The sequence below is a fragment of the Enoplosus armatus genome, chromosome 20 (assembly GCF_043641665.1).
Source record: "Enoplosus armatus isolate fEnoArm2 chromosome 20, fEnoArm2.hap1, whole genome shotgun sequence".
NCBI lineage: Eukaryota > Metazoa > Chordata > Actinopteri > Centrarchiformes > Enoplosidae > Enoplosus > Enoplosus armatus.
Genome location: NC_092199.1, coordinates 18,533,089 through 18,557,029, shown reverse-complemented (window position 1 = coordinate 18,557,029; position 23,941 = coordinate 18,533,089). Strand labels below are relative to the sequence as shown.

At 43.7% G+C, this 23,941-nt stretch overlaps 1 protein-coding gene across 1 annotated transcript in view; it reads left to right on the top strand.

Moving 5' to 3' along the window:
• jmjd1cb (jumonji domain containing 1Cb) overlaps positions 1–23,941 on the top strand; it is a 105,518-nt gene that overhangs the window by 42,057 nt on the left and 39,520 nt on the right. The gene's annotated exons all lie outside the window — the stretch shown is intronic.

Below are 23,941 nucleotides of genomic sequence, written 5' to 3'. Positions count from 1 at the left end.
CTTGTAGTCTCCGTGTTTACCAGCTTGTTCTGCTAGGTGTTTGGGGCTGTCTGTTTTCGTTTCCTCGTGGTGACGGAGGTGTGTGTTGTTATATTGTCACGCTTTTCCAATTCTGCTCCTTGCCACGTGAATTAATCATGTTGTTTTGTGACTTATTCCTCTGCAGCTGAGATAATGGACTTTCTGTCTCAAGTAGCCTGTTTCCACTGCAGGAACTTTTCCAGGAACCCAAGAACCATTTGCCATTTATGAAACTTGGAAGAACCAGAGTCTTTAGTTGTTTAGTTGCTCAGCCATAGTTACTGCCCCCCCCCCAAGAAGTCCCCACTCTAGGGCTAGTACTTGCAGATGGCCCAGGACCTTTCGGGATAGAGTTTGCTGATTGGTCAGTCATAAACCTCACAGCTTCATTTACACAGTAAAGAAAGCACTGGTCGCCACAAGAATCACAGGAGGAGGAGGAGGAGGAGGAGGAGGAGGAGGAGGAGGAGGAGGAGGAGGAAGAAGAAGAGTGTGTGCAAAGGAGAGAGATTGTGAGCAATGAGAAAGAGGGCAACGATTGAGAGAACAAAGCAAGTAAAGGAGAGCCTGTTCAGATTTGGCATCACCATCCGTCCTGCGTGATCCGATCACAAGCGGACAGCTCTAAGTACGTCTGTTATTATGTAAAATATTTTCAGTTTTCCCCCCGATGTCCTCCGGCTGCTCTGCCTCAACTCTCTTGTGTTCCCTGAAGGACGGATAGCTTTAACTTTACTTGTCGCTCAAGTGACCGCTAACTGTACCTGTTGTGGTCCACGGTCGGGCAGCAGAGCACCAGCTGCACGGCAAACCAACAGCAGCTACGGTTACTTTAACAAGCAAGCAAAGCTATCTGTCGACCAGCAACCTCCGTTAATCACAGAGAGTTGAAGCGGACGGCGTGTTTCGTGTGTACTCCGTCCACACATGAATCTGTTTTGCTTGTTGTTGTAGCGTCCTCTTCTTGTTGTTTCGCATTTTGAGTGAGCGCGTATGTCCACGTTTCATTGTGGCCCAGGACGCATTTGCGTACACACTGCTAAAAGAATGTGGACACAAGCGAGCCCAGGCCACCTCCAAATGTGGTCTGATCGCTTGGATCTCAATGCGTCCTCGTTGCGTCTCGGGTGCATTCACACCTGGTATAAGAGCTGTCCAGTGGCATGTTGATGCCAGGTCTGAACAAAACTTAATTTGCCGTTTGCGTCATCAGTTGTGCACTAAGGCAGAAATGAATAATCATCAAACACTGAGCAGATTGTCTGTAACACCCTATACACTATATACCAAGAGCAACAAATGACTGTGTAGTTTCCTCGTGTGTCTCATTCTGTTATCTGTCCAACTCTAACTTATCTTCACGGCTCTTCTGATGTGGTGTTAGCGGCGCAAAGTAGCGGCTGAAGCCACAGTTTAAATGTATTTGTCTTATAGTTGTGTGAACCGGAACGTCACGCTCTGTGTGTGTGTGTGTGTGTGTGTGTGTGTGTGTGTGTGTGTGTGTGTGTGTGTGTGTGTGTGTGTGTGTGTGTGTGTGTGTGTGTGTGTGTGTGTGTGTTGTGTGTGTGTCATTATCAGTGAACACATCAGCACTCTGATGCTGAGTCTGTCATCATCACACACACATATATATACACGCAGGCTTTCATGTGGTGGCAGCGTGGTTGCTGTGGTGTTTTTGTTGTCGTCTGTATGTCATAATGTTCCTCACACACACACACACACACACACACACACACACACTGCATCCTACACACTTCAGACGACAGTGGTCCGTGTAGGCATGCTCATGCTGAAGAAGTCAACTCATATTTTTTAGCTAAATGTTGTCGTGTCTGTCCCTGACTGAAGAATTGAGTTCATAAATGTTTGACATTGATGGCATTTAGTTTGGGACCGTGTGCATGTACGTCCACCAGACGGTGGCTGCGAGTGTGTGCATGGAAATGTGATTCACTGTTTTGATTATGTAATAGCAGAGTGCACAGCGCCATCTGGCACATGCATGGGAGATAAGAGTTCAAAGACTTCCACACACAGTTTTTTTTTTCTGCTGGTTGTTTTTCTCTCTGTCTGACTCCTCCTCCCGTATTTTTTTTTTTTCCCACTCGTTCGTCATATCACGGCCCCTCTGCTGCTGTTGTCATAGCAACAACATCAAAATCTAGCACAGACACACAAATACAAATGGTAAATGAAGCCGTAAGCCCTCAAGAAGCAGTGAATCTTTTTAAAGGCAATGTTCAATTGTACTTTCAATTTTACTTTAACAATGAAAAGATCAAAATAAAAGAATTCCAAGTTACAGATTAAACAGAACATCTGAGAATCATTTAGTTGTTTTTTTTTTATTGTTGCTTGAATGTGCTTTTCATTGAAAGCAGCACTTTGAATCAAAAGATGGCTCAAAGAAAATGTCTTCCTACACACACACACACACACACACACACACTCTGAAAAACCACAGCTTTATGTTGATTTCCAGCTCTTCAGTTCTGCTCCTGGTGTTAATGGGAATTTTGGGTCGGCGAATTAATACTTCAATGAACACGTCATACCATGAGTGTGTGTCAGCAGGCAGAGCCAACGGTTAGGTTAACATTGTTTTTGTCTCGTAATGGCTGTGTGAACTACTTACCATGAGTTAAAACAAAAGCTGTTCTTCAAATAATGGCAGAGTCTCGGGTACTGGGGGTGAGCATCTCTCCCTTATAAGACGGTCCGATACGTATCCAGATACACGGGCTACGGTACGATTCAGGGATGATACACATGTCGGCATTCATTTTCCATTATAAATTAACAACTCTATAAACGTAGCATCGCTTACCTTCAGATAGATACTGTATATTTCATAAAAGGCCGGGGAGTCCCTGAGTGTTTTTGTTGCTCAAACAGACTGACAACAAATTCTGTAACAACGAGCAACGTTCAAAATGCGACTGTTAGCAGCCTACGTGGCACGTTTCCTCAAACAAGACTCCAAAGACTCAGTCAAATAGGTGTGTGTTCCCTGTCAGATAGAACAAATAAAGGCTGGGTAAAACACTGAGGTGGTCTGGAATTACTTGTGCTCTACTAGATCACATGGTGACTCTGGCATATTGTGCATTTCCACATCACTAATTCCATCAGTGCAGCAACAGTCATGTCATACACGCCATTCTGCTGCTCTCACTCTCTCTGTTTTCATTCACTATTTTCACTCGCTGCCACTTAAAATATATATATATTTTTTTTTATCCCTGATAAGTCACTGTCAGTGAAACTCAACACTTCCTGCAGATTTTTCACATTAAAAGCCTTCATCGAAAGGGAGGGACACATGCCCTTTGAGCTACTGCAAGGCTTTTGAGGTGAAGTTAAGTTTAATTGACGGTATAGAAAACACAGCAAAGTAGTAGCAACTAGAATGCTGTGAAAACACAGTACATTCTTCTTTATTTTATATTACTTTACTTTAAATCATCAAGACAACAGGTGGAATTTCCACATGGAGTTTTAAGTAATAGTGAACAGCATCAGCAGCAAATTAGAAAACCAGAAGGCTTTGCGCTAGAATATAACAATAAAGTATTCTTTTCAAATGGGAAATGAATACCTGTTTCAACTAAAGGCCTGGCCTGGCCTCTGTAGTTGAGGCACATACATATGCATCTGCTTTACAGTAACAGTACCAAAAGAAATCTGATTTAAAGACGTGAAGTAAGGAGGCACCGGTGAACGACTTCTCCTGTGAGGCAACTGCAGCAACAGTTGGATTTGTGCGAGTATTCGCTTAGCAGGGCAAAGGAGAAGCTAACTCGATTTTTACAAAGAGAGCTGACCTGCGTGCTGAAGAAATACACGAATCAGCAAGGCTACGTTCTTCTTCTTCAGTCCAGTTCAGTCAGAAAGAAGCTGCATCTGGAAACATTTCTGTATTGACTCGCTCCTTATTAAATTCATTGAGTTCAATGTTCAGAAAGTCAGATTTGCTTTCAGGAACACTGATTATTATCATTATTGTTGTTGTTATTATTATTAATATTGTTATTGACACATTCACCTAGAAACGGACACCTCCGCAGCCAGACACACAGATTAGTGCTCACGCTGGCAGACCCAGCAGATTGCTCGTCTAGTTATTACATCGTTGCATAACTAAACCGCTGTGACCTCCACACACGCACGCACACACACACGCACACACACACACACACACACACACACACACACACACACACACACACACACAGTTTGTTTCCTTATTTTCTCAATTATTCATGGTTGTCATTGTCTGGCCTCCGTCTGTTTTTACTATTTCTTTGTCTCTCTCACACACTCTTTTCATTCTCATTCTTTTATTCTCCAGCGTTGGGCCTCATGAGGTCTGGACTTTTATAGACGAGTGTTCTGTCAGTTATGCACTGGGAAATATGGATTTCTGCTCTGCACTGAACGTGTTTGTGTGGGCCTGTGTGCTGCCTGGGTTATGGTTCTCTAATACAACTTTTGTTTTGATTTAACACACTGCCGTTAGCAATACGCCAATATGGTAGTATGCAAATAATTCTCCGCCCCATGCCAACCAATACACATGCATTTTTTTTTATCATAGATATAGTATTGTAGCGGCTTGTTCTACATCTTTTCAAGTTGCCAGCCAGTGTGGAGACGGAGGGGGAGAACAAAGTCCATATAGTGTTTATAATCCACGATGAAAGAAAACAGGGACTACGCTCCAACTGCTTCTAAATATAGCTGCTTTGCTTGTAGATGCCGGCGTGTGTGAAAATCAGTATGGATGAGTTCAAAGCATCTTACGAAATACAGCTTCTCCCTTTTTTGTTTCTTTCTTTATTCCTATGTTATCAACAGGTTCTTTTTAACTAAAGTTTACTTGGGCCCATAAATAAAAACCTGGTCAAAAAACAGGTTCCAGCACTAAAACTCGCTCCCAGCACTAAAAGCCAAAAAAAGCCAATTAATCAAAAGAAAACAAATTCAGTTGACAAGTGAGTTCTTGGTTCTTCAGTGTTCAGCTTCCAAGAGAAGACAGTTTATTTAAAAAACAAAAGCCGTGGTGTGCCAGTAAGTGGATGCATCTCCAGCTGCTGTGTTATCCACTGAGGAGTCCGGTGTGTAATCACTTTATTCAGCGTGGGGAAATCCACACAGAGCCATAGTGACGTTATGTCAGCTCTCCTCCTTCAAAGTCAAATCAGCTGTGAAGAACAAAGGTGCAGCTAAGCGGCCTGATCGCAGCAGAACGGAAACACACGGGGACAGACGAGAGAAACTGAGAGGAAGGACTGCAAGAAGTGAGAAAAGGTTGGAACCGAAATGTAACAGAACTCCTCTGGTCCACTGTGGTAGGATTGATCAGCGCTTCAGTGACGCTAATGACAGCAGAAGAGCATTAATAGAACAGTGACAGCTGTAGGTGGAGCAGCAGAAGGGTGCAGTAATCTGATAACCAGTATTGGAACTGGAAAAGATCCAGGTGAAGTTATCAGCTACAGGCAGTGAGACCGATCAGAAGTCAAAAGGGTATTTAAGATATTATAAACAAGTGACTGTCGGTCATGTCTGCAGTGTGGAATTACACTGAACTACATGGTTAATTTTAGCCACTGTTGATAAAGGGCTCATTCTCGTACCGCTAATTTAATCAGGTCCTTGAGGTATCTTAGGCCCTGTTTACACCCGGTGTTAACATGCGACTCGGGTGATCCGATCAAGTGGGCAGCTCTAAGTACGTCAGTTCACACCTGGCATTGTGATCGGATCCCACTACCCCGCTTTATGTACAAATAAACACGTACATCATTTTCCGTTTGCAAAGACCAAACCGGCAGGAGGCAGCAATGCACGGAAATTAAAAGAAGAAGGGGTAGTGGTGCACTTCTCGAGGAAATGGAAATGGGACAGCCCGTTTCGTGTGTACTCCATCCTCTTGAAAAGTTCCTCTAAGCAGGAAAAACCCTGCACACGTTTCACACGAGAACCGATGTGCTGCTTATGAGCCGCATCCTGTCTCCTATTCAGACGAAAAGACAATGATTATTTCTGTATGTGTGTGTGTGCACACGTATGAGGCGCATGTGTGTGTGTGTTTGTGTCGGCGTAATGAAAGGTGGTGTCGGGTGATGTAAGGCTGCAGGATAACCTTAGCTCTGTTTGCTAATGGAAATTGCCTATTTCATCACACACACACACACACGCACACGGACAGATGTTTGTGACCTATTCCCTTTCAGACTACATTCATCTGTTAAAGTATGTCAATGCAGCTGAGTGTGTCTGTGTGTGTGTGTGTGTGTGCAGCTGTCCTCTGTGCTGATGCAGCCGTCTTTTAATAGAGAGGGAGAGAGAGCGAGAGAGAGAGGGAGAGAGAGAGCGAGAGAGAGAGGGTTGGCAGTCAATGAGAAGTGTAAATTGGAGTCCTGGTATAGTAGTATGTGATGCACAGGGTGTGTGTGTGTGCACTTTAATGGCAGCAGTCATTCGAGACATGACCTGCCTCAGGCTGCGTGTTTGGGTTGGGTCTGTTGTGTGTAAAGTTCCCAGTGACCCCCCCCCCCTCCCCACACACACACACGCCATCTGGTTTTAATTTAGTCCTCTTGTGTTTACCCTGCTCTGTTTTCCTACAGTTTTGTGTTGCTTTTCCACTGGTTTCCCATAGATACAGCTGAACAACAGTGTCTGCATTTTCTCTGTTGTGTCCCCAATAAAAATATATATATATATAATTGGGTGCCATGCTTTTTATGCACAGTCATTTAGTAAAGTTACAGTTAAGTAGTAAGTCCAGGCTGCTGGCTATTCGGCTGTGTTAGTGAGCTTGTTCATTTGCTATCCTTTCGGAAATTCTCTCTGTGTCTGTGGCAACCATCAGACAAATAAAACAACAACAAAAGACAATACAGTTAAGGACAGACATCAAACCGCTGGCGACAGTCGCCCCTCAAGGAAACTAGAAATTCAGTTTTAAGAACCTGGTTTGTTGTGTTGTGTATATGCTGGTGTTTTGCAACACTCTTAGATTGAAATAACATTAATATGAGGAGCATTAATAGCCAACAACATTTCAAGCGACTGGCTGCAATTGAACACAGAGTACAGGTTGTGTTGACCCTGTTCCTTTGGTATCTACCAAGCATGTTATGATCCATGCTGACTGTCACGAGTTGGATCAGAAAGTATCAGATCAATCTATGAGTAAGCAGTGAAAACTACCAGTGAATTAGCATTAGCAAGTATTGGTCATCATGAATCTGTACTGGACAAATGATGCTACCTAGAGGTTAACAAACACACTGTATGTGGTTGTGTGCGTGGTTGCTTTCTTTTTCGTGTGTGTGTGTGAACACAGTAACACAGCAGGCAAGCATGTCAACTCATGCTTTTGTACTTACGTCTACCACACACACACACACACACACACACACCCCACATGATAATACACCCACTCATGGCCTGCACTTCAGTACAGACACAGATGCATGCACAGAAATATGAACATATACAAGCTCAAACACCATGATGACACACTCACATACACACACACACACACACACTGCGAGTCCGACTGTCACTGCTCTGCTTTCCCCTCATATTGTTTTTGTTCACTGAAAGGATGTGCTCACTCCTCCCCATTCAATTCACTTCACAGTGTGTGTGGGAAATGAGTCTTCTTTGGGTTTCCTGTCTGCCAAGGGACTGTAACGTGTTTAGTGAGGTAGGATTTGCTGTCAGTGTTGCAAGTCACTTTCAAAATGTAATGTATTATGCATTAGTAGTTCCTTTTGATTTGAAAGTATTGCGCTTCTTTACAATGTTGCATCACTGATCACGCCACTTTTGCGTTACTTTCACCGAAATAACTGCACACAACTGGGCATTATAAAATGGAAGAGGTTAATGTTGTTTCTTAGCAAGTAATTAAAGCACGCAAGTTTATTGCAGTTCATCACAAATCCAGTGATGGGCGATATTGCAAAGCCTAATGAGGACTCTCCTCCAGAGCGCAGATCTGGCTCATTCATGCATTCACGTGCGGTGGTAACCACTTAGGCCCTGTTCACACCTGCCATTACTCCTCATGCGTCTCCTCATCATTTCCATTTTGCAAAGACCAAGTTTTTAACCGGAATTTGATGAATTTACTGTATCTAGATGAGACACGGTCAGAAAAAGAATAGACGATGGTTGTTTCTGGGGGCCGGGGTGTGCATCTCTGCTTAATTAACAGAATGGCTTATGATATCTGATAATGATGATCGAATAAGGTTTATCAGCCATTTGCTCCCTTACACACACACACACACAGTGTTTCCATCACTTCAGAGGACATTCCATTGACCTTCATTCATTTCCTGGAGACTTACCCTGACCATAACCACCCTAAAATCAAGTCTGAGCGTTAGACTCTCTCTCTCACCACTCCATTCTCCTCGTCAGTCTGTGTGTGACATGTGGCCTGTGATGACACATCTTCTTCCTACACACACACACACACACACACACACACACACACACACACACACTCACACACACACACCATTACACCTTTTATGTGAGGACAGCTGCTAAACATACAGGATGTGATATAACATTCTGATGTAAAATAGGCCTTTAGTGTATGTGCTATGGTGTTAAATAATACCATATGATGTAATATTGGTAATAATGTGAAGCAGGCTGCATTTAGTTTAGTGTCAAATGCAGAAAGTCAAGTTACCTGTACATTTTACAGTGATGATTCTAATATACAGTTATAGACAGGAAACACAGTCCTTTCCTCTTTAATACTTGCACTGAGACACACTTACTCCCATCCACCAACAGTCATGGAGAGGATGTGAGACATTGTCCAAGACGCCCCGCAGCTTGGACAGCATCCTCCCTCTCTGACACCACCGTCAGAGAGTCCACCTCCACCCCCCAACAACGTCACTGGCCTTGCGGATCAGTTTATTGAGTCTGTTGGAGTCCGCCACCCTCAGCCTGCTGCCCCCAGCATGCAACAGCATAGAGGATAGCACTGGCCAGCACAGACTCATAGAACATCCTCAGCATAGTCCGGCAGCTGAAGTCCGTGGTGTAGACGGTGAAGAGGGAGGGAGAGAGGACAGTCCCACTCTGACACACAGTGTTGTAAGCGCACATACTATGGATCTCCGTCAGCTTCTCACCCAGTAGAGCCGGGCGGATGGTGAAGTCAAAAAACATGACTCTCGCAGTGCTCGCCGGCTTATCCAGGTGGGCGTAGACGCGGTTGAGCAGGTAGTTGATGGCATCCTCCACTCCAAGTCGGGGCTGGTAGGCGAACTGAAGGGGGTCCAAGTGTGGCTTGACCGAGGGGCCGGAGCTGCTCCAGGACGAGTCTCTCCAGGGTCTTCATGATGTGGGAGGTCAGTGCCACGGGTCTGTAGTCCTTGGAGCCACTGGGCCTCTGTTGCCTCGACCCACCTCTCTTCCCTCGTCGCTTCGTTCCCCCTCTGCGTGTTTTCCTCCAGATTTCAGCGGGGATCTCCGATGATTTGGTCTCCAACTCCAACATGAGTTGACCACACTGGCCCAACAGCTCTATGTTGAACTGATCTGTAGGGACCTCTGTCTCTCCTTTCTCTCACTCATGTTAGCTCCATTACTGAAGTGGAATGCCAGCGTTACACAACAGCAAAGGAAATAATGAAGCAACGCTGTTACATGACCTCTTGGCACACGTGTGCGTAACATCAGCCATCTTAAACAAAACACACAGTAGACCGTAACTGCCCTGGCAGTTCCCATTTCTTTTGCCATACGGGATTACATTTTGTCATTATTTCATTTTCGTGGCAGCACTACCTTCTGTCTGTACCTGGTGTTGGTGTTTTTGATTCATCTGCATGGCTCTGCTGCCATGGGATCAGATCTCATCTAACACCGCAGAGAACTCCAGCAGAGAGGAAGTGTGTGTGTGTGTGTGTGTGTGTGTGTGTGTGTGTGTGTGTGTGTGTGTGTGTGTGCGTGTGTGTGTGCGTGCGTGTGGTTGCATCTCAGATCCAGATATTACCTCATCTCTCTCTCGCTCTCTCTCTCCCAGCGTTGAGCACTGTATGAACTCATTAAAGACAGTCACTGCAGACTCCCAATGGAAGACACAAAGTGAATTTCAGTGACCAGACGACACCCAAGGGGAGGGAGGGAGGGAGGGAGGGAGGGAGAGAGGGAGAGAGAGAGAGAGAGAGAGAGAGAGAGCTGAAATTCTTAGTCAAACAATGGATTTGTGAATTGATAGAAAATGTATGCAGCTATTTGTTTTTGGATAGTTAATGGCTACGTTTATATAGCGAACTGCCAACCCTGGAATCAGTTGACCCGCTCTACCTCCTGAGCCACAGCTGCCCCGGTTTGGATAGACCATTAATTATTTAAGTCATTTTTCCAAGTAAAAATGCAACATGTTGTTTTAGTTCCACGTTCTCAATCTCAGGTATTGTAAATTTAATGTCTTTGTTTCGGGTTGTTTGTCGGACAAAGGAGGCAATCATCAGATCATTTTTTACCGTCATTTAATTTGTTAAGTTAACTACTGAGACCCTCTATTTTGCGGGGGGGGGGAGACTTTTATTTTGGGAAAGTATTTAGGACAACAGCTTTCAATCACAATGGTGGCCGCTTTGTACTGTATGCACGCATTTGTATTTCTTTTGTAAATGTGGTTCGATTGTGTGGAACTCTGCATCCTCTGTCCTACGCTGAATTTTCTCCCGTCGCTATGTTTTTCCAATATGATAAGAGATTGAAATAATTGCCAATTAATATGATAATGAAAACAATTGTTAGTCTCAAGGCTATTTGAGACTATGTATATGTTAAGGCAGCTTTCCCTTTGATGTGTCAGGTAGTATTGGGTCATAGTCAGGAAATGTTATAAATCAATGGTCAATGGACTTCACTTATATAGCACTTTTCAACCTTAACGGTTCACCAAAGCGCTTTACAGTTCAGGTCTCATTCACGCATTCACACATGCTTTCACACATACAGTCGCACACCGATGGCGACCGAGCTGCCATGCGAGGTGCTGGCCTCCATCGGGTGCTTAGGGTTCAGTGTCTCGCTCGAGGACACTTTGACATGCCGCCCTCAATGCTCAATGGGCAGGAATGCTTTGTGAAGTATTGCATTTACAGGGTTTTTGTGTTATTATGATTTGTCAGGTATTTAATATTACAAAAACGGACATCTGGCTATTTTATCCCTACCAATAGAATTTAAAGAAAAGTTATTATATCACTGTAGTTATAGCTCGGTTTTTCCCTATGAAATACTCCATACACTATGATTGAAGATTGAATCCATATAGCCCACCTCTACATACATGTATAGCCCATTGGAAACCCTGTATGTTAGAATGTGAAGGTCATCCCTGCTGTAACTGGAGACAGGCTGCTGAACTAACAGACAGGCCACACGATAGTGTGTCTGTCTGCCACCTCTGTAGCAAAGGCAAGTGGTGCAGAGCCAGCATTAAAACTAATGGGACGCACACACACACACACACACACTTTCATGCTGCGTTCTGGCTGAGTGCCTGTGTGCTGCTACACACCAACATTTTCTGGCAGAGCTCTCCTCTGTCCTAATTTCGGGGAGAGAGAGAGAGAGAGATACAGACAGGGGGAGAGAGAGAAGCTGTAATTACACAGATCTTGTTTATGTTGAGAACTGTGTGTGTGTGTGTGTGTGTGTGTGTGTGTGTGTGTGTGTGTGTGCACGCGTGTATTGTATTTTTTAGAAATAAATTCCTGAGGAGGTTTTCTCTGTGGCTGCTGCCAGCACAGAGGATTTGATGCAAGTATCCCTGAAGAGATGCTATAAATATCTTCCCAAAACAACCCCCCCCCCCAGTCCTGATGATTTGCTATTCAGAAGCTTGTTATTATTTGTCTCTGTTCAGTGGTTTCTACTCATTTTCCCACAGAGAATCATAGGAAAATGAGATCAAGTGAAGTGATTCATGCCAGTCAGATGGCTTTCTAACCGTAACAATGTTATTCATTTCTTATAAATGTACTGTACATCGATCAGGTTTGCAGGCAAAACAGCAGGTTGGCAGGATTCAGTGTTTCAGTTATAATGAAGATGCTAATAACATCTTATAAATGGCCTATATAGACAGCAGACTGGTTAATGTCAGACATTTCGGAAGGATCTACTCATGCCTACAATCAGATATACAAAGGCTTCACACGCAGAAACCCAATGCCGGATGATTAATTCACCGTGTTCAGGCTGACCTCGATAAGATGCAGAGGGAGGAAATGACATATGAAACAGTGTTTTTGTCCAGATTGACGTAAAACCAGTACCACACACCCACAGCAACATATATTTCAATGTAACTGTTGTGTATATATATATATTTGAACATCCATCTGTTTTTAAAGGTGACAGCTACCCAAGTGCTCCATTGTCACCTTTCCTGGGTAACAACAACCATGTTTTTAGAACGGTAAGCTCCAGCAGATGGCGAGTACTCATGTTCACACCTACCGGCTATTTAGAGTAACCAATGAGCCTGGCCTGCATGTCTTCTTTGGACTGTGGAGCACAGGGAGAACTCCACACAGAAAAGGGCCCCAGCCAGCCCAGTTTGAACCCAGAACCTTCTTGCTGTTGAGGCAAGAACCACTAACCAATGCATCACTGTGCCGAGATGGTAACATTATAAGTGCTGGTGTGCTGATATGTGTCAGCCTTAGTTATCCTTTTTACCTGCTGGTGATCCTCACGCACCATTTAATGTCTTATGCTCTCTTGTGGATGAATGGCTGGGAGCCCTCAAAGGTCAGCACAGTGACCATACCTTTTGCTTTAAACAGCTTTTCCGATACATTGCATGTATTGAATATAAAGGTGGCAGTGAACAGTCGTTAAGTCAAAGACGTGTTTTTCCCAGTTCTGCAACAATCATGGCTTGTGAAACATTTTCATGGCTTCTGTTAAACACAAGGGCGACATTTTTAGAGGGTGACATTGTGTTCTTTGGTGGTATTTGGGTCAGTAGAATGCTGGGTAGATCTCTTTCTGTAAAAGGCTTTTCAGAAAGCTGAAAGAAGTCTTTGGAGTAGCATCCTCAACTCCGATTTTCTCTCATCAAACGTGCTGGTGAGACTGGTGGGGAGATGTTGGTATGGATAGACATTAGATTTAGATACATGCCAGAATAAAAATGGTCGTTGTTTCCCATCTCTGATGGGATGGATCTGATTGATTACATGTTGAAATCTTCACTACCTCTAGCGGTGAAAAAGGTGATTGCCTAAAAGTTTGTTTCAGAGGCTTTTCCACCATAATGCGAACACACCAAACACTTAATATTTTGTTGTAAATTACATGAAAAGGTCTAATACAGTATTGTCTTGTTAGGATATTTTTGTGAACCAAAGCAGAGGACACAAAGTGCAGTCCAGTGTGCTGTGGCTGGTACAGAGGTATGCTGTGCACCACAGCCCGGCTCTGTTTAGTTACATCACTGATCATTTCCTTGTATATGATAGAAGTCATCTGCCTTTACTAGAATTCTAATGGGCCTGCATGTGCTTTATAGTGCAACATAGCCAAATCAGAATCCAGTTTCAGGATTTTTCCACTTCCAAAGTAATATATTTAGAACACACTTAAAATGACTTCACTTGAAATAGCTTGAGATTGCTATTAAATCGCTATCATCATGGCAGATCCCTGCACTCTCATCCAGCTCCCAAATGTTCCACTGAACATCAGTAGGATTTGCCTGAGCCTTATATTAGTCACTCAATCCGTATGTCCATCTGTCTTGCAGGTCTTAAATTGTAGCACTACCTGTGTTTTCATGTTTTGCAGTGGGCAGGGTGCTCACTACCCAGTACATTTGTACATGTAGACTGTAGACTGCCCCCCAAATGAAGCCAAAACATCTTGATCCCCCCCCGGTGGCTGGCTGCAGTGTAGGTCATAAACCCCGCCCCCCTCCACGTTGATGTTTGTTCAAGCGTTCATTTTTCTTATACGTTTGGTTTTAATTAGTTATTTGATGCGATGAAAACAGGGTGAAATGTCATGATTGACAGCTGAGATTGACTGTGTGGTGCTCCCGATTGGGTCTGGCGGGTGTATGGGCAGGACCTCAACCTTTTAACATTTTGTCTGCGTTTTCTTTGCGTAAAAGTTTTGCATTGCATTTGCCAAACAAAAAGAAATGGCAAAATCTCAACGTAGTTCTTCTTGAATTCCCATACCGAATCATCCCCATTGTTACTTCTTCCCTTTAGCATAAGAGCTTTGGCGCACTTCAACGGTCGAAGCTTCGAAGCATTCGCGTCAGCCCTAGTTGACTGGCGCTTTTTGAACACAAAGTTGTTATCTCCATCACAGAGAATAGGTGGAACAAAGAAGACGGGGATGGACTGACAGAGCAGAGGTAAAGACTAAGCCAGTGATGTGGAAGAAAGCAGACTGAGAATGAAAGTGTGATATCTTTGTTTCACTTCTCTTTGGTGGCTACAGATTGCTCAAGATCTGCTACGTTACCTAGCAACAATGGCCCACTTTGTAAAATGAAATCCAGTTTACACACACACACACACACACACACACTTGTTTACTTAGGTCACTTTTGAGGACATTACATAGACTGACATTAATTTCCTGGAGACTTACCCTAACCACTGCTTGCCTAGCCCTAACACTAACCTTAACCACTGACACTGTCAAAATGTATCTGCTTTTTCCCCAATTGGGGACACAGCTTTTGTTCCCATTTCTTACACGCTGTCCCCAATTAACTGGTCTTTAGTCCGAAATGTGTCCCCGAAGGTAGCCCAAGTCAGAAACACAAGCACACACACACACACACACACACACACACACACACACACATACATATTATCTGGTCACTGTCCTGGCTCTGTTAATGACGACAGCAGAACAAAGGCGTGTGTGTGTGTATGCCATCACATGCAGCTCTCTCCATTTGAAAGCTGTCCCTCTGTGTCCACAATTGTAATCTATCTGTAACACTGCTGTGTGTAGCTCTGTAGCTGGAGTACATCTACACTGGACCAGTCTGGGGCTTGAGCCTTGCTCATGGGCTCGTTAGCCAGCCGGAGAGTAAGCCAGTCAACTGTGCGAGGTGTAGTTTTGGTGGAAATTGGGTCAATAAAAATGCCCCCCTCTCTCCCTCTGTCTGTCCCTCTGTCTCTTCCCCTGAGCAGATGGAGCTGGTCTAGTGTAATCTCCTGCCTCCTGTGGATCTGTGTGCATGTGTAATTATAGCTTACCTTTATGGCAGTGGGCTGCAGAGAAAAAAACCCATTTGTCTCCCTGCACAGAAGCAGCTCGGGCCTCTCACTCTGACAAACAGGAGTAGCAGACCACAGGAGGTGTTTCAGTCCTCCTATTTTAATTCAGACTTCTTTAAGGACTCCATTGTTTTGATGCCAGTGTAGAAAATAAGGTTGAAGAGATGCAGACTGAGAAAGAGTGTGCACTGCACACACTGCACACACGTATTCTACACACTTATCTGTTTGCTGAAAGGGTCAAAGTGGTTGCAAGTTTGTTTTGCATCATTGTTTGGGAGAGATACAGGATTTAAATGTCTGCGAGTGTGAATGACTGTAGCTTTAATCCTGCATCGGTGTGGCAGATGGACTGCAGGATAGGTGTGTGTGTGTGTGTACTGTTACAGTAGCAGAGTGTAAATGTGCCGAGGGATGAACAGATTAATCAAAGCTGGTTTGTGGTCAGCTGATGAAGTGTTTCCCACAGGATTGTGTGAGACCGGGGTGGGTATCTGGAATCAGGGAATTCTGGGAATGTACAAATTCCCAATTAGGATTTTACAGAAGGAGATCCAATACCTGTATCGCTGATCATTTAATACTGGTGTGAATCATAAGCTTTCCAGCTAAGTAGCTGAACCTCTCTGTGGAACTGGAATTACTAAACCACCTCTAGCCGTACCTTGATTGAGAAGCCAACCCATGGATTTTGTGATTGGAGTATTTCCCTCACCCTGTTCAGACAGCCAAGCACTGACTGTACGCAGTCCAATAAGGAGAACTCAGTCCCTCCAATTAGCTTCACAGGTTGAATTACAGCAGTCCATTGCTGGTCCTAAATGACAAATAATAATCTGGTGACAGAACACGACCCCAGTGATTTAGTCAGTGTTTTACCACAATTTCAAATATAAAATGACACACATGTATCTTTCCCACTGTGACAAACCAACTCCGACAGTGTTCAGGGACATCACTTATATTAAAAAGTATTTCCGAGAGTTTGATCTTCGGATACAAGGAAAAACACTAGGTGGAACACTAGGTGTCGTATGGCAGCTCATCAAAATGAGCAGCAGTCAAACTAACACACAATTCTCTCTTGTATTGTGAGTGCTGGAACTAGTATGTAGAAGGTCACAGATGTACCATTGTATGCAAGGGGGAAAAAAACAACCAAGTGATCCACCAATCTGATGTAGTGCATCTGTATCTGCACTGATATTTATCTTATAAAACAGATTAGGTATCAGCAAGATATGAAAACAAAACATTATGTCATTATAAAAATCTCAAGGATTATAACTTCTGAAGTGGTTATGGCTATAAGTTACCTATTTACACGTCCAGCAGACGCAGAGCAACATTAGCATTCATATGGAGTGCTGTTCCCCGCCACCCAATTAAAATAAGTCCCTTTTTAGTTCTGGTTTGGTTTCCACCAACTCCTGAGGGAAATCCCTGGCTCTTTAGCTGCGGAACATAGTGGAGCATTCAGCAGCTAGTCTCTAACTGTGACTGTCTGCTGTTTGCTGCTGGGCAGGTAGTGTACAGTGTACACTTTAATCAGAGCTGAAAACCGCTGCTGCTGCTGCTGGAAACCGGGCTGATGAGAGCGGTCGGACTGAACCAAAACGGTAAAGTTGCTGGCTGGAAAACCAAAACAATGAGCTGTGAGATGAGGGGAACTGAAGATTGATTGATTCATTGAATAATTTGATCCATTTTAATGTAAACATATTGATTAGCGCAGCTCAAAATACTGTTTCTTAGTCATTGACATTTAAAATAACAACAACGCAGTTGTATAAACCTTACTAGATCAATATAATGAATCAGATTCACACAGTGAGCTTTCTCCATTCCTCTACGATTCTACATATACACGGGCATTACTGGACAGTATGAAATGAAGTATATAAGTATATAAGTCATGCATGTTAACACCAGGTGGAAATGAAGTCTGAGAGCGGAAATGATGGTTTATTTTAGTGTTCAGCTCTGCTTAAGCATTTTTAGCCCAGCCAGTTGTGTTAAGACAAATTGTTAGTCGGTTAATAAGAAATACTTCAATATTTTCCTTTACTGCCATGTTGTCTTAATACAGAAATATTAGTACTGGGAATATGTCAAGGAAATGACTGCGTATAGAGCTGAACTGAACAGAGCAGCGGGGGGGGGGAGTGAGACAGGCTGATAAAGACAGAGCTGAGAGGTAGGGAGAGGAAGTGAAAGAGAAAGCAAGCCAGAGAGCATGGTGTGTAAGAGGGAGCGAGCGAGTGAGCCTGCGTCACACAGAGAGAAGTGTGTGTGTGTGTGTGTGTGTGTCGGCCGGCCCTGCCTCCGTCCCTCCCTTCTCTCTCTCTCTCTCTCTCTCTCTCTCTCTCTCTCTCTCTCTCTCTCTCTCTCTCTCTCTCTCTCTCTCTCCCTCCCTCTCTGTCTCTCCCTCTCCCTCCTTGCGTCAGCAGCAGTTAAAATGTCGGCTGTGTAGCTCGTCCTCTGCTTTCTCTCCTCTCGGCCATCTGTCTTTTCTTACCACAAGAAGAAACCACACTCCTGCTCTCTCTCTCTCTCTCTCTCTCTTTCTCTTTGCCTTATTTACCCTCGTCATCCTTTCTTTTCTTTCTCTCTGCCTCTCCCCTGCTCGCTGGATCAAAGCTAGTTTTGTCAAGTGTTTTTTCTTTTTTTTTTTGTCAGAGCTGTTGCTTGGAGACGTAGGAGAGAGGTAACGTTGCAGTTTTATATCCTGTTCCTGCTGTTGCTCAAATCACTGCTGTATGTCATATAAAACCAGGGTTGAGTTTGATTCGGTGCATGAGACTGATCGGATTTAAGGAACAAACTGCCCGGGAACTGTGGACATTTCCCAGAATAGACGTCGGCATGTATGTGTGTGTTTCTGTGTTTGTGTGTAGCCTGTGACAGTCTCTGAAGGAGCTGTTAGCAGTGTGATCTAGCTGCTTCTTCCATACCTCCTTACTACATACCTGCTACGAAAAATGTTGTAATCTATACTTCAGCTTTGTCAAATTCTAGCTTGTGATCATTTGCAGTGTTTGTTGTCGAGCAGATGGTGTCATTTAGAGCTATTCCAGGAAAAAATGTAATACTTCCCAAACTCATTTGAACCACTCTTGTTGTTTAGTTCTTTTCCTCAGATGTATTTATCTGCGATACAGATTTCCACTAGCCCACACTGCACTTCTGATTGTGTTTTGACGAGTACACCTCCATCTTTCTGTCTAAGTAAATCATTTTATTTGTACCCAGGACACGGTGTGTTTGCAGAGCGTCTGATTCATAATCATGCGGGATATTGCTCAGCCCTGAACATGGCTCACACTGTTTCCGTTCCTCCGATAGTTTTAATTTACAGTATCTGCTTTCTCAATCTCGTCAGCTTTGAGAAGTCATAGACAAATCCATCATGTGACTTGTGCACCTGCCTAGCAAATGTGTTTTGGGTAGCGCCAGATGTACAACTCAATGGAGTGCTGCAAGGAGGACATATTTTTGTAGTTAGCATCGCCCTGGTTCCCTCCACTAAGCCAGTGGGATTTGTTCCATGGGATTTTGAATTATTGCAGAAAATAAACTCTGTGGCAAAACAAAAGTGTATGATTCTTACATGTTTTGTTCAGCGAGATAATCTTCACTAATGAACACCACTTTTATGATTTTTGAAGCATAAATGAAATCGCCAGAAGTAAAAAGCTAACGTTAGGCTATAAAGGAACTACACCACGGTCACATCACTTCAATGTCACCACCGCTGAGCTTCACTTTGAAGAGAATATAGATAGATATAGATATATAGACAGATAGATATAGAGTATAAACACAACGAGGCTGCAAAGGCGGACTAGTGAGTAGATGACTTTCCGTGTTCGGCATGAAGACGTTTAATGTCCGTGACGACCTCTGTAGTCTCATTTAGCCGCTTGTTAGCAACCGCCTTTTTTAAAGACACCTGATGATGTGTTCAGGGATATCTGGGATTGGGCCTGAGACTTAATATATTTAATGGAAAGTCTGGCTACCAACTGTGGGCATGGAGTGTGAAAGATGTGGGCGTGTATTGAGAGTCTAATGACAGACAGCATTGAGTCGCATGTTTACAGTGTTTGTCAACTTACACTGTGTCGGCAATCTAGATTCCTCTTGCTCTCTCTCCATTTGTGACCTCACTTCCTCTTTGTTGAGGCACCTGTTTGGCAGATGTCACGACTCTCTAGAATGTTCCGCTCACACCTTAAATAATTAGAATCTTTATGACTGATACTCTGGCCGTTTTGGGACAGATGAGATGAGTCTACGGAGTTCTGTTTGTTTCCTGATTAACAGCTGACTAATTCTGCTGTTTGGACCAACATAATATGACCTACATTTTTGCTATGAAAGTCTTTTGTATTGTTTTGTCTGCCCCTATGCAGGAGTGTATTCAGGGTTTCCGTCAGTGTATTGCAAGCCCGGCGCATCAAGTGCCAATTTTTCCCCAAGGCCCTTAAAGTGATCACTTTGGATTTATGTTGAGTGCAAAAATGTATTTCTTATTATTTCTTTCAATATATTCCGTTGTTGTTGAAATATGCCCAGCATTCCAAGGCTATAAGAATCAGTAGCCATTCTGGACTTTTTTAGTAGAGTGTAAAAACTCTGATGTTATTTATTTTAATTCCAATTTCCCCCCGGGGATCAATAAAGTATTTCTGATTCTGATTCTGATTCTGATTCTGATTGTTGTTGTTGAAAACACAGCATTCCAAGACTGTACATTGATTCTTTGTAAATATAAGTAATGAGGTGCCAGCTGTAGTAGTTGTTTGGAATAGAACTCCAGATGCTGGTTGGTTCCCTGTAGAGTAGAGTAGACTCAGGGATGTGATGAGGAAAAGCACTCAGCCACCTGTTTGGAGGGCCTAGCAGAGGCAGAAACATTATTTCTATTCATCTTGCTGTGACATGTCAGTCATCCCTCCATATAGCTGCACCACATACTGAGCTGCTGCCGTCTGATACTAAAGACTGGGCATGAAATAAAATGTCATTTGTTTGACGGTGCCTTAGAGAAAGGCTGGTTGTGTTTAATTGATTCATAATTATTAGTTAATTCTAGTTGAATTAATTGAATTTAATTGACATTTGCAACGCTTTTTGGAAGTATTAGAATTTAATGAAATGAAATCGGTCCAGAGTGTGATACAGGGTGTCATGTTGGTTGGAGGTAATCTCTGATACTGACATTTCCATGCTGACCACTGGTTTTGGTTGTGAAACATTATCTGCGCAGTTCCATCAACCTAACCAGCCATACTGATGTACGTACAATGTGTGTGTCTTGGAAAGGAGCTGTGATCAATTACAGAGCATTACTCAAAGCAACACATCCTGCAAATCCTCAACCGTTTTGGACATTTTTTGCTGGTTATGGGAAAAAATATGTCAAATGCCCAAAATGGTCAAAAGCCATAGGAATTGCATGTGTGGAAAATAGTTTTTTTTTCCTCACCACAAGGGCATTCGGTCAGAAATCAATCACTTTCTGACTTCACCCCTAAACAAGGAATGTTGAAAAATGTGGTTTGATTAACCAAAATGACCAACCATTTAGGAGACAGGGGCCCAAGTTACATTACATTACATTAATTTAGCTGACCCTTTTATGCAAAGCGACGTCCAATAAGTGCGTTCAACCACGTGGAAGAATCATGCAGGTACATCAACTTCATCAAATATAGAGACAGAGAAAGAGTCCACGGTGCAGTCTGAACAGAAGACGGAAGATGTCTCTGCTGTCCTGATGTTGATGCGGAGCTCGTTCCACCATCGTGGAGCCAGGACAGTAAATGGCTGCGGTTTTGCTGAGCGGTAGCTGGGCCCCCCTCGTAGTGAGGGAGTCGTAAGCAAGCCGGCAGTAGCAGAGCATAGTGGACGGGCTGGGGTGTATGGTTTGACCATGTCCTGGATGTAGGATGGGCCTGAGCCATTCGCGGCACGGTAGGCAAGTACCAGGTAGCCAGCGCAGGGTACGGAGGGGGCGGTGTAGTGTGGGAGAACCGAGCTGCTGCATTCTGGATGATCTGCAGCGACAAGTAGGGCTGAAGAATATGCAAAAGAAATAATAATGCAATTATTTTAGTTCGTGGGCATCGCTGTAGCAACACAATGCTTCATTTATGATATGTTGGGACACATTTTACCTTTATCAAAAAATTGCCTCTCCTGCGATTTGGATATTGCGCCGTTTTGCAATTTTGAATTCGAATTGTTTAGCCCTGGCTACAAGATTTAAATAGATTCTCTGCAAGTGTGGTCCTTGACGTAGGATGTGAACAGGGAGAGTACAGAGCCCGATGCCTTGAGGAGCGTAAGCTACGTAGTTAAATGGTGTCTTTTTTTGTCTGTTTTTCCTTTGCAAACTGGATTATCGGCTCCCTGACCAGCTCTGCTGCTGGTCCCTCTCTCCTTCTGGCTACTGTAGCTCCTCAGCCCTCTGCTTTCACTTGTTTCAACTGCTAGTTCTTACCTGTCATCGCCATCCAACAGCATTTCCTTTTGCTTTATTTCAAAAAACGACTTATTGCCTGTTTTGCAGTAATGTCACAGCCCTTTTTTTTTTTACCCCTGTCTGCCTGCTCGGTGGATGCTCTCCACCATCGATTATGGTGTTACGCCAGTGTTTCTCTTCACCAAACTGACTCCTAGCCTAGAGCAAAACACCAACCCTGCATCTGTGTGAATTAAGACAGATACCGGCTTTTGGGACTTGACACCCCATACAGATCAACAAACCACCCTCTGCTTTTTGTCTAAAAATAAGCTTTTCCTAAGTGACAATGATCAAGATGATGATCAGTTAATCATATGACTTTCTTGATTAATTACATTTTCTTGGCACATGCTAGGACTTTCTAACATCCTGGGCCCCCCCTGGGTGAGCACCCAGTGCACACCCAGACGGTAGATTGCATGTCAGATGACACCAAACTACTTTCTTCTGGTGTTATGTTTATACGATACACATCCAGACTGATTTGCAAATATAACTCTTCCTCTCTTCATCAGATAATGGCCTCCTGGATAACAAACAAAGCTTTAGAGTGTGTGTGTCTGTGTGTGTGTGTGTCTGTGTGTGTGTCTGTGGTGTAGCCTCTCTACTGTAGGTCACTAAGTGATGCATGAGCTCCATCATCCCTCCTTCATCTCCTTTACGTTCTGCTGCACTTTTCCTTATCAATTATTCACCCACATACACACACAGACAGAGGAGACTCATCTGCTTTCTCAGAATGGCATTTTTTCACGTCTGTCAGATGTTATTATTGCCTTGCAGCTTGTGTGTGTCTGTGTAAATATTATTTGTCATCATATGGAGACACTAGATTGCATTTGTTTCCATGTAGGGCCACTGGTTTTAATGTGTGTTGTGTATTGACAGTAAGTGAACGTGTCTCTCCTCTGCTCATCCCTCTCTCCTGCTGCCTGTCTGGAAATACGCAGTGACAGAATGCTTTTTCCTGGCACACTGTGGCAGATGTGACCCAATTGTGGTTGAGTGAGATGTGTGTGTGTGGATGTAGGAACTGCCATGTCCTTTTTAGTTTGAGAGGGAGTGAGGAATCGGAGCATGGATCCAAAGATGGCAGCCACGCTCTGTGTTTGAAGCTGCTGAGATGATGTTCAAAATCGGATATCTTCGGTCCAGTAATGCGAAGTGTCATGTTTTCAGCATCTACTGACATGTTTCTATGAGCCTGGATGAATCCAGAGTAGGTTTAGATGTACATGTGACTTCAGTGACTGAGCTTCGGAGTATTACCTGTTATGTGTTTGCACATCAACAACATAATTCTGATCGTTTGATTCATTTGATTGTTGCTCGTTTTATCGCTGGAGATCAGATGGAGAGGCTCCTGTCGAATGCAACAGTCCATGTAGCCTCAACTGTTGAGGCAACTCAATCAGTGCAGAAACAATTGAAGCAGGTGGAGGAGTTGAAGAAAAATCTGCTCCTGAGATGAATAACCAGCGTACTTATGTTCCATATAATGTGCTCCTTAGTGTGATCAAAACTGGGATATTAATGCGCATGTAAACATACTCACGATCAGTGCTGTGTTCTAATGATGCTACAGAATGGGACATTAGTCAAGACTCAGTCTACTACCACAGGGACAAAAGTGACATTTGCACAAATCATTTCCAAAGTGTTGTCTGTGCTGCTGGCTGCATGCTGCCACTAGAGGCTGGAAATGTGATATGTATAGACAGACAAAAATAGAACTACACACACACTATCATCTTTTGCTTGCACACGCAATGTGTTCCCGCCTCCTGCTCTGTGTGTGTGTGTAAGGGAGGGCGGTCACAGCGGTCATTTTTCCCACCTCTAATCTCTCATCTCTCTATCAGACTGACCTCGTTATGTAACCATAAATCACAGCGCTGCCAGCCCCTCCGACACACAAACCTGCATCTACCTACTGCTGTGTCTCTTGTCTCGCTTTAACGGATCGCAGCAAAGTGGCGGCCAGCCCTAAAGACACGAAAGTCCGTCCCTGACTGAGCGAGCGAGTGATGATGTTGAGTTTCCCCATTGGCTGTTGCGCTTTCAA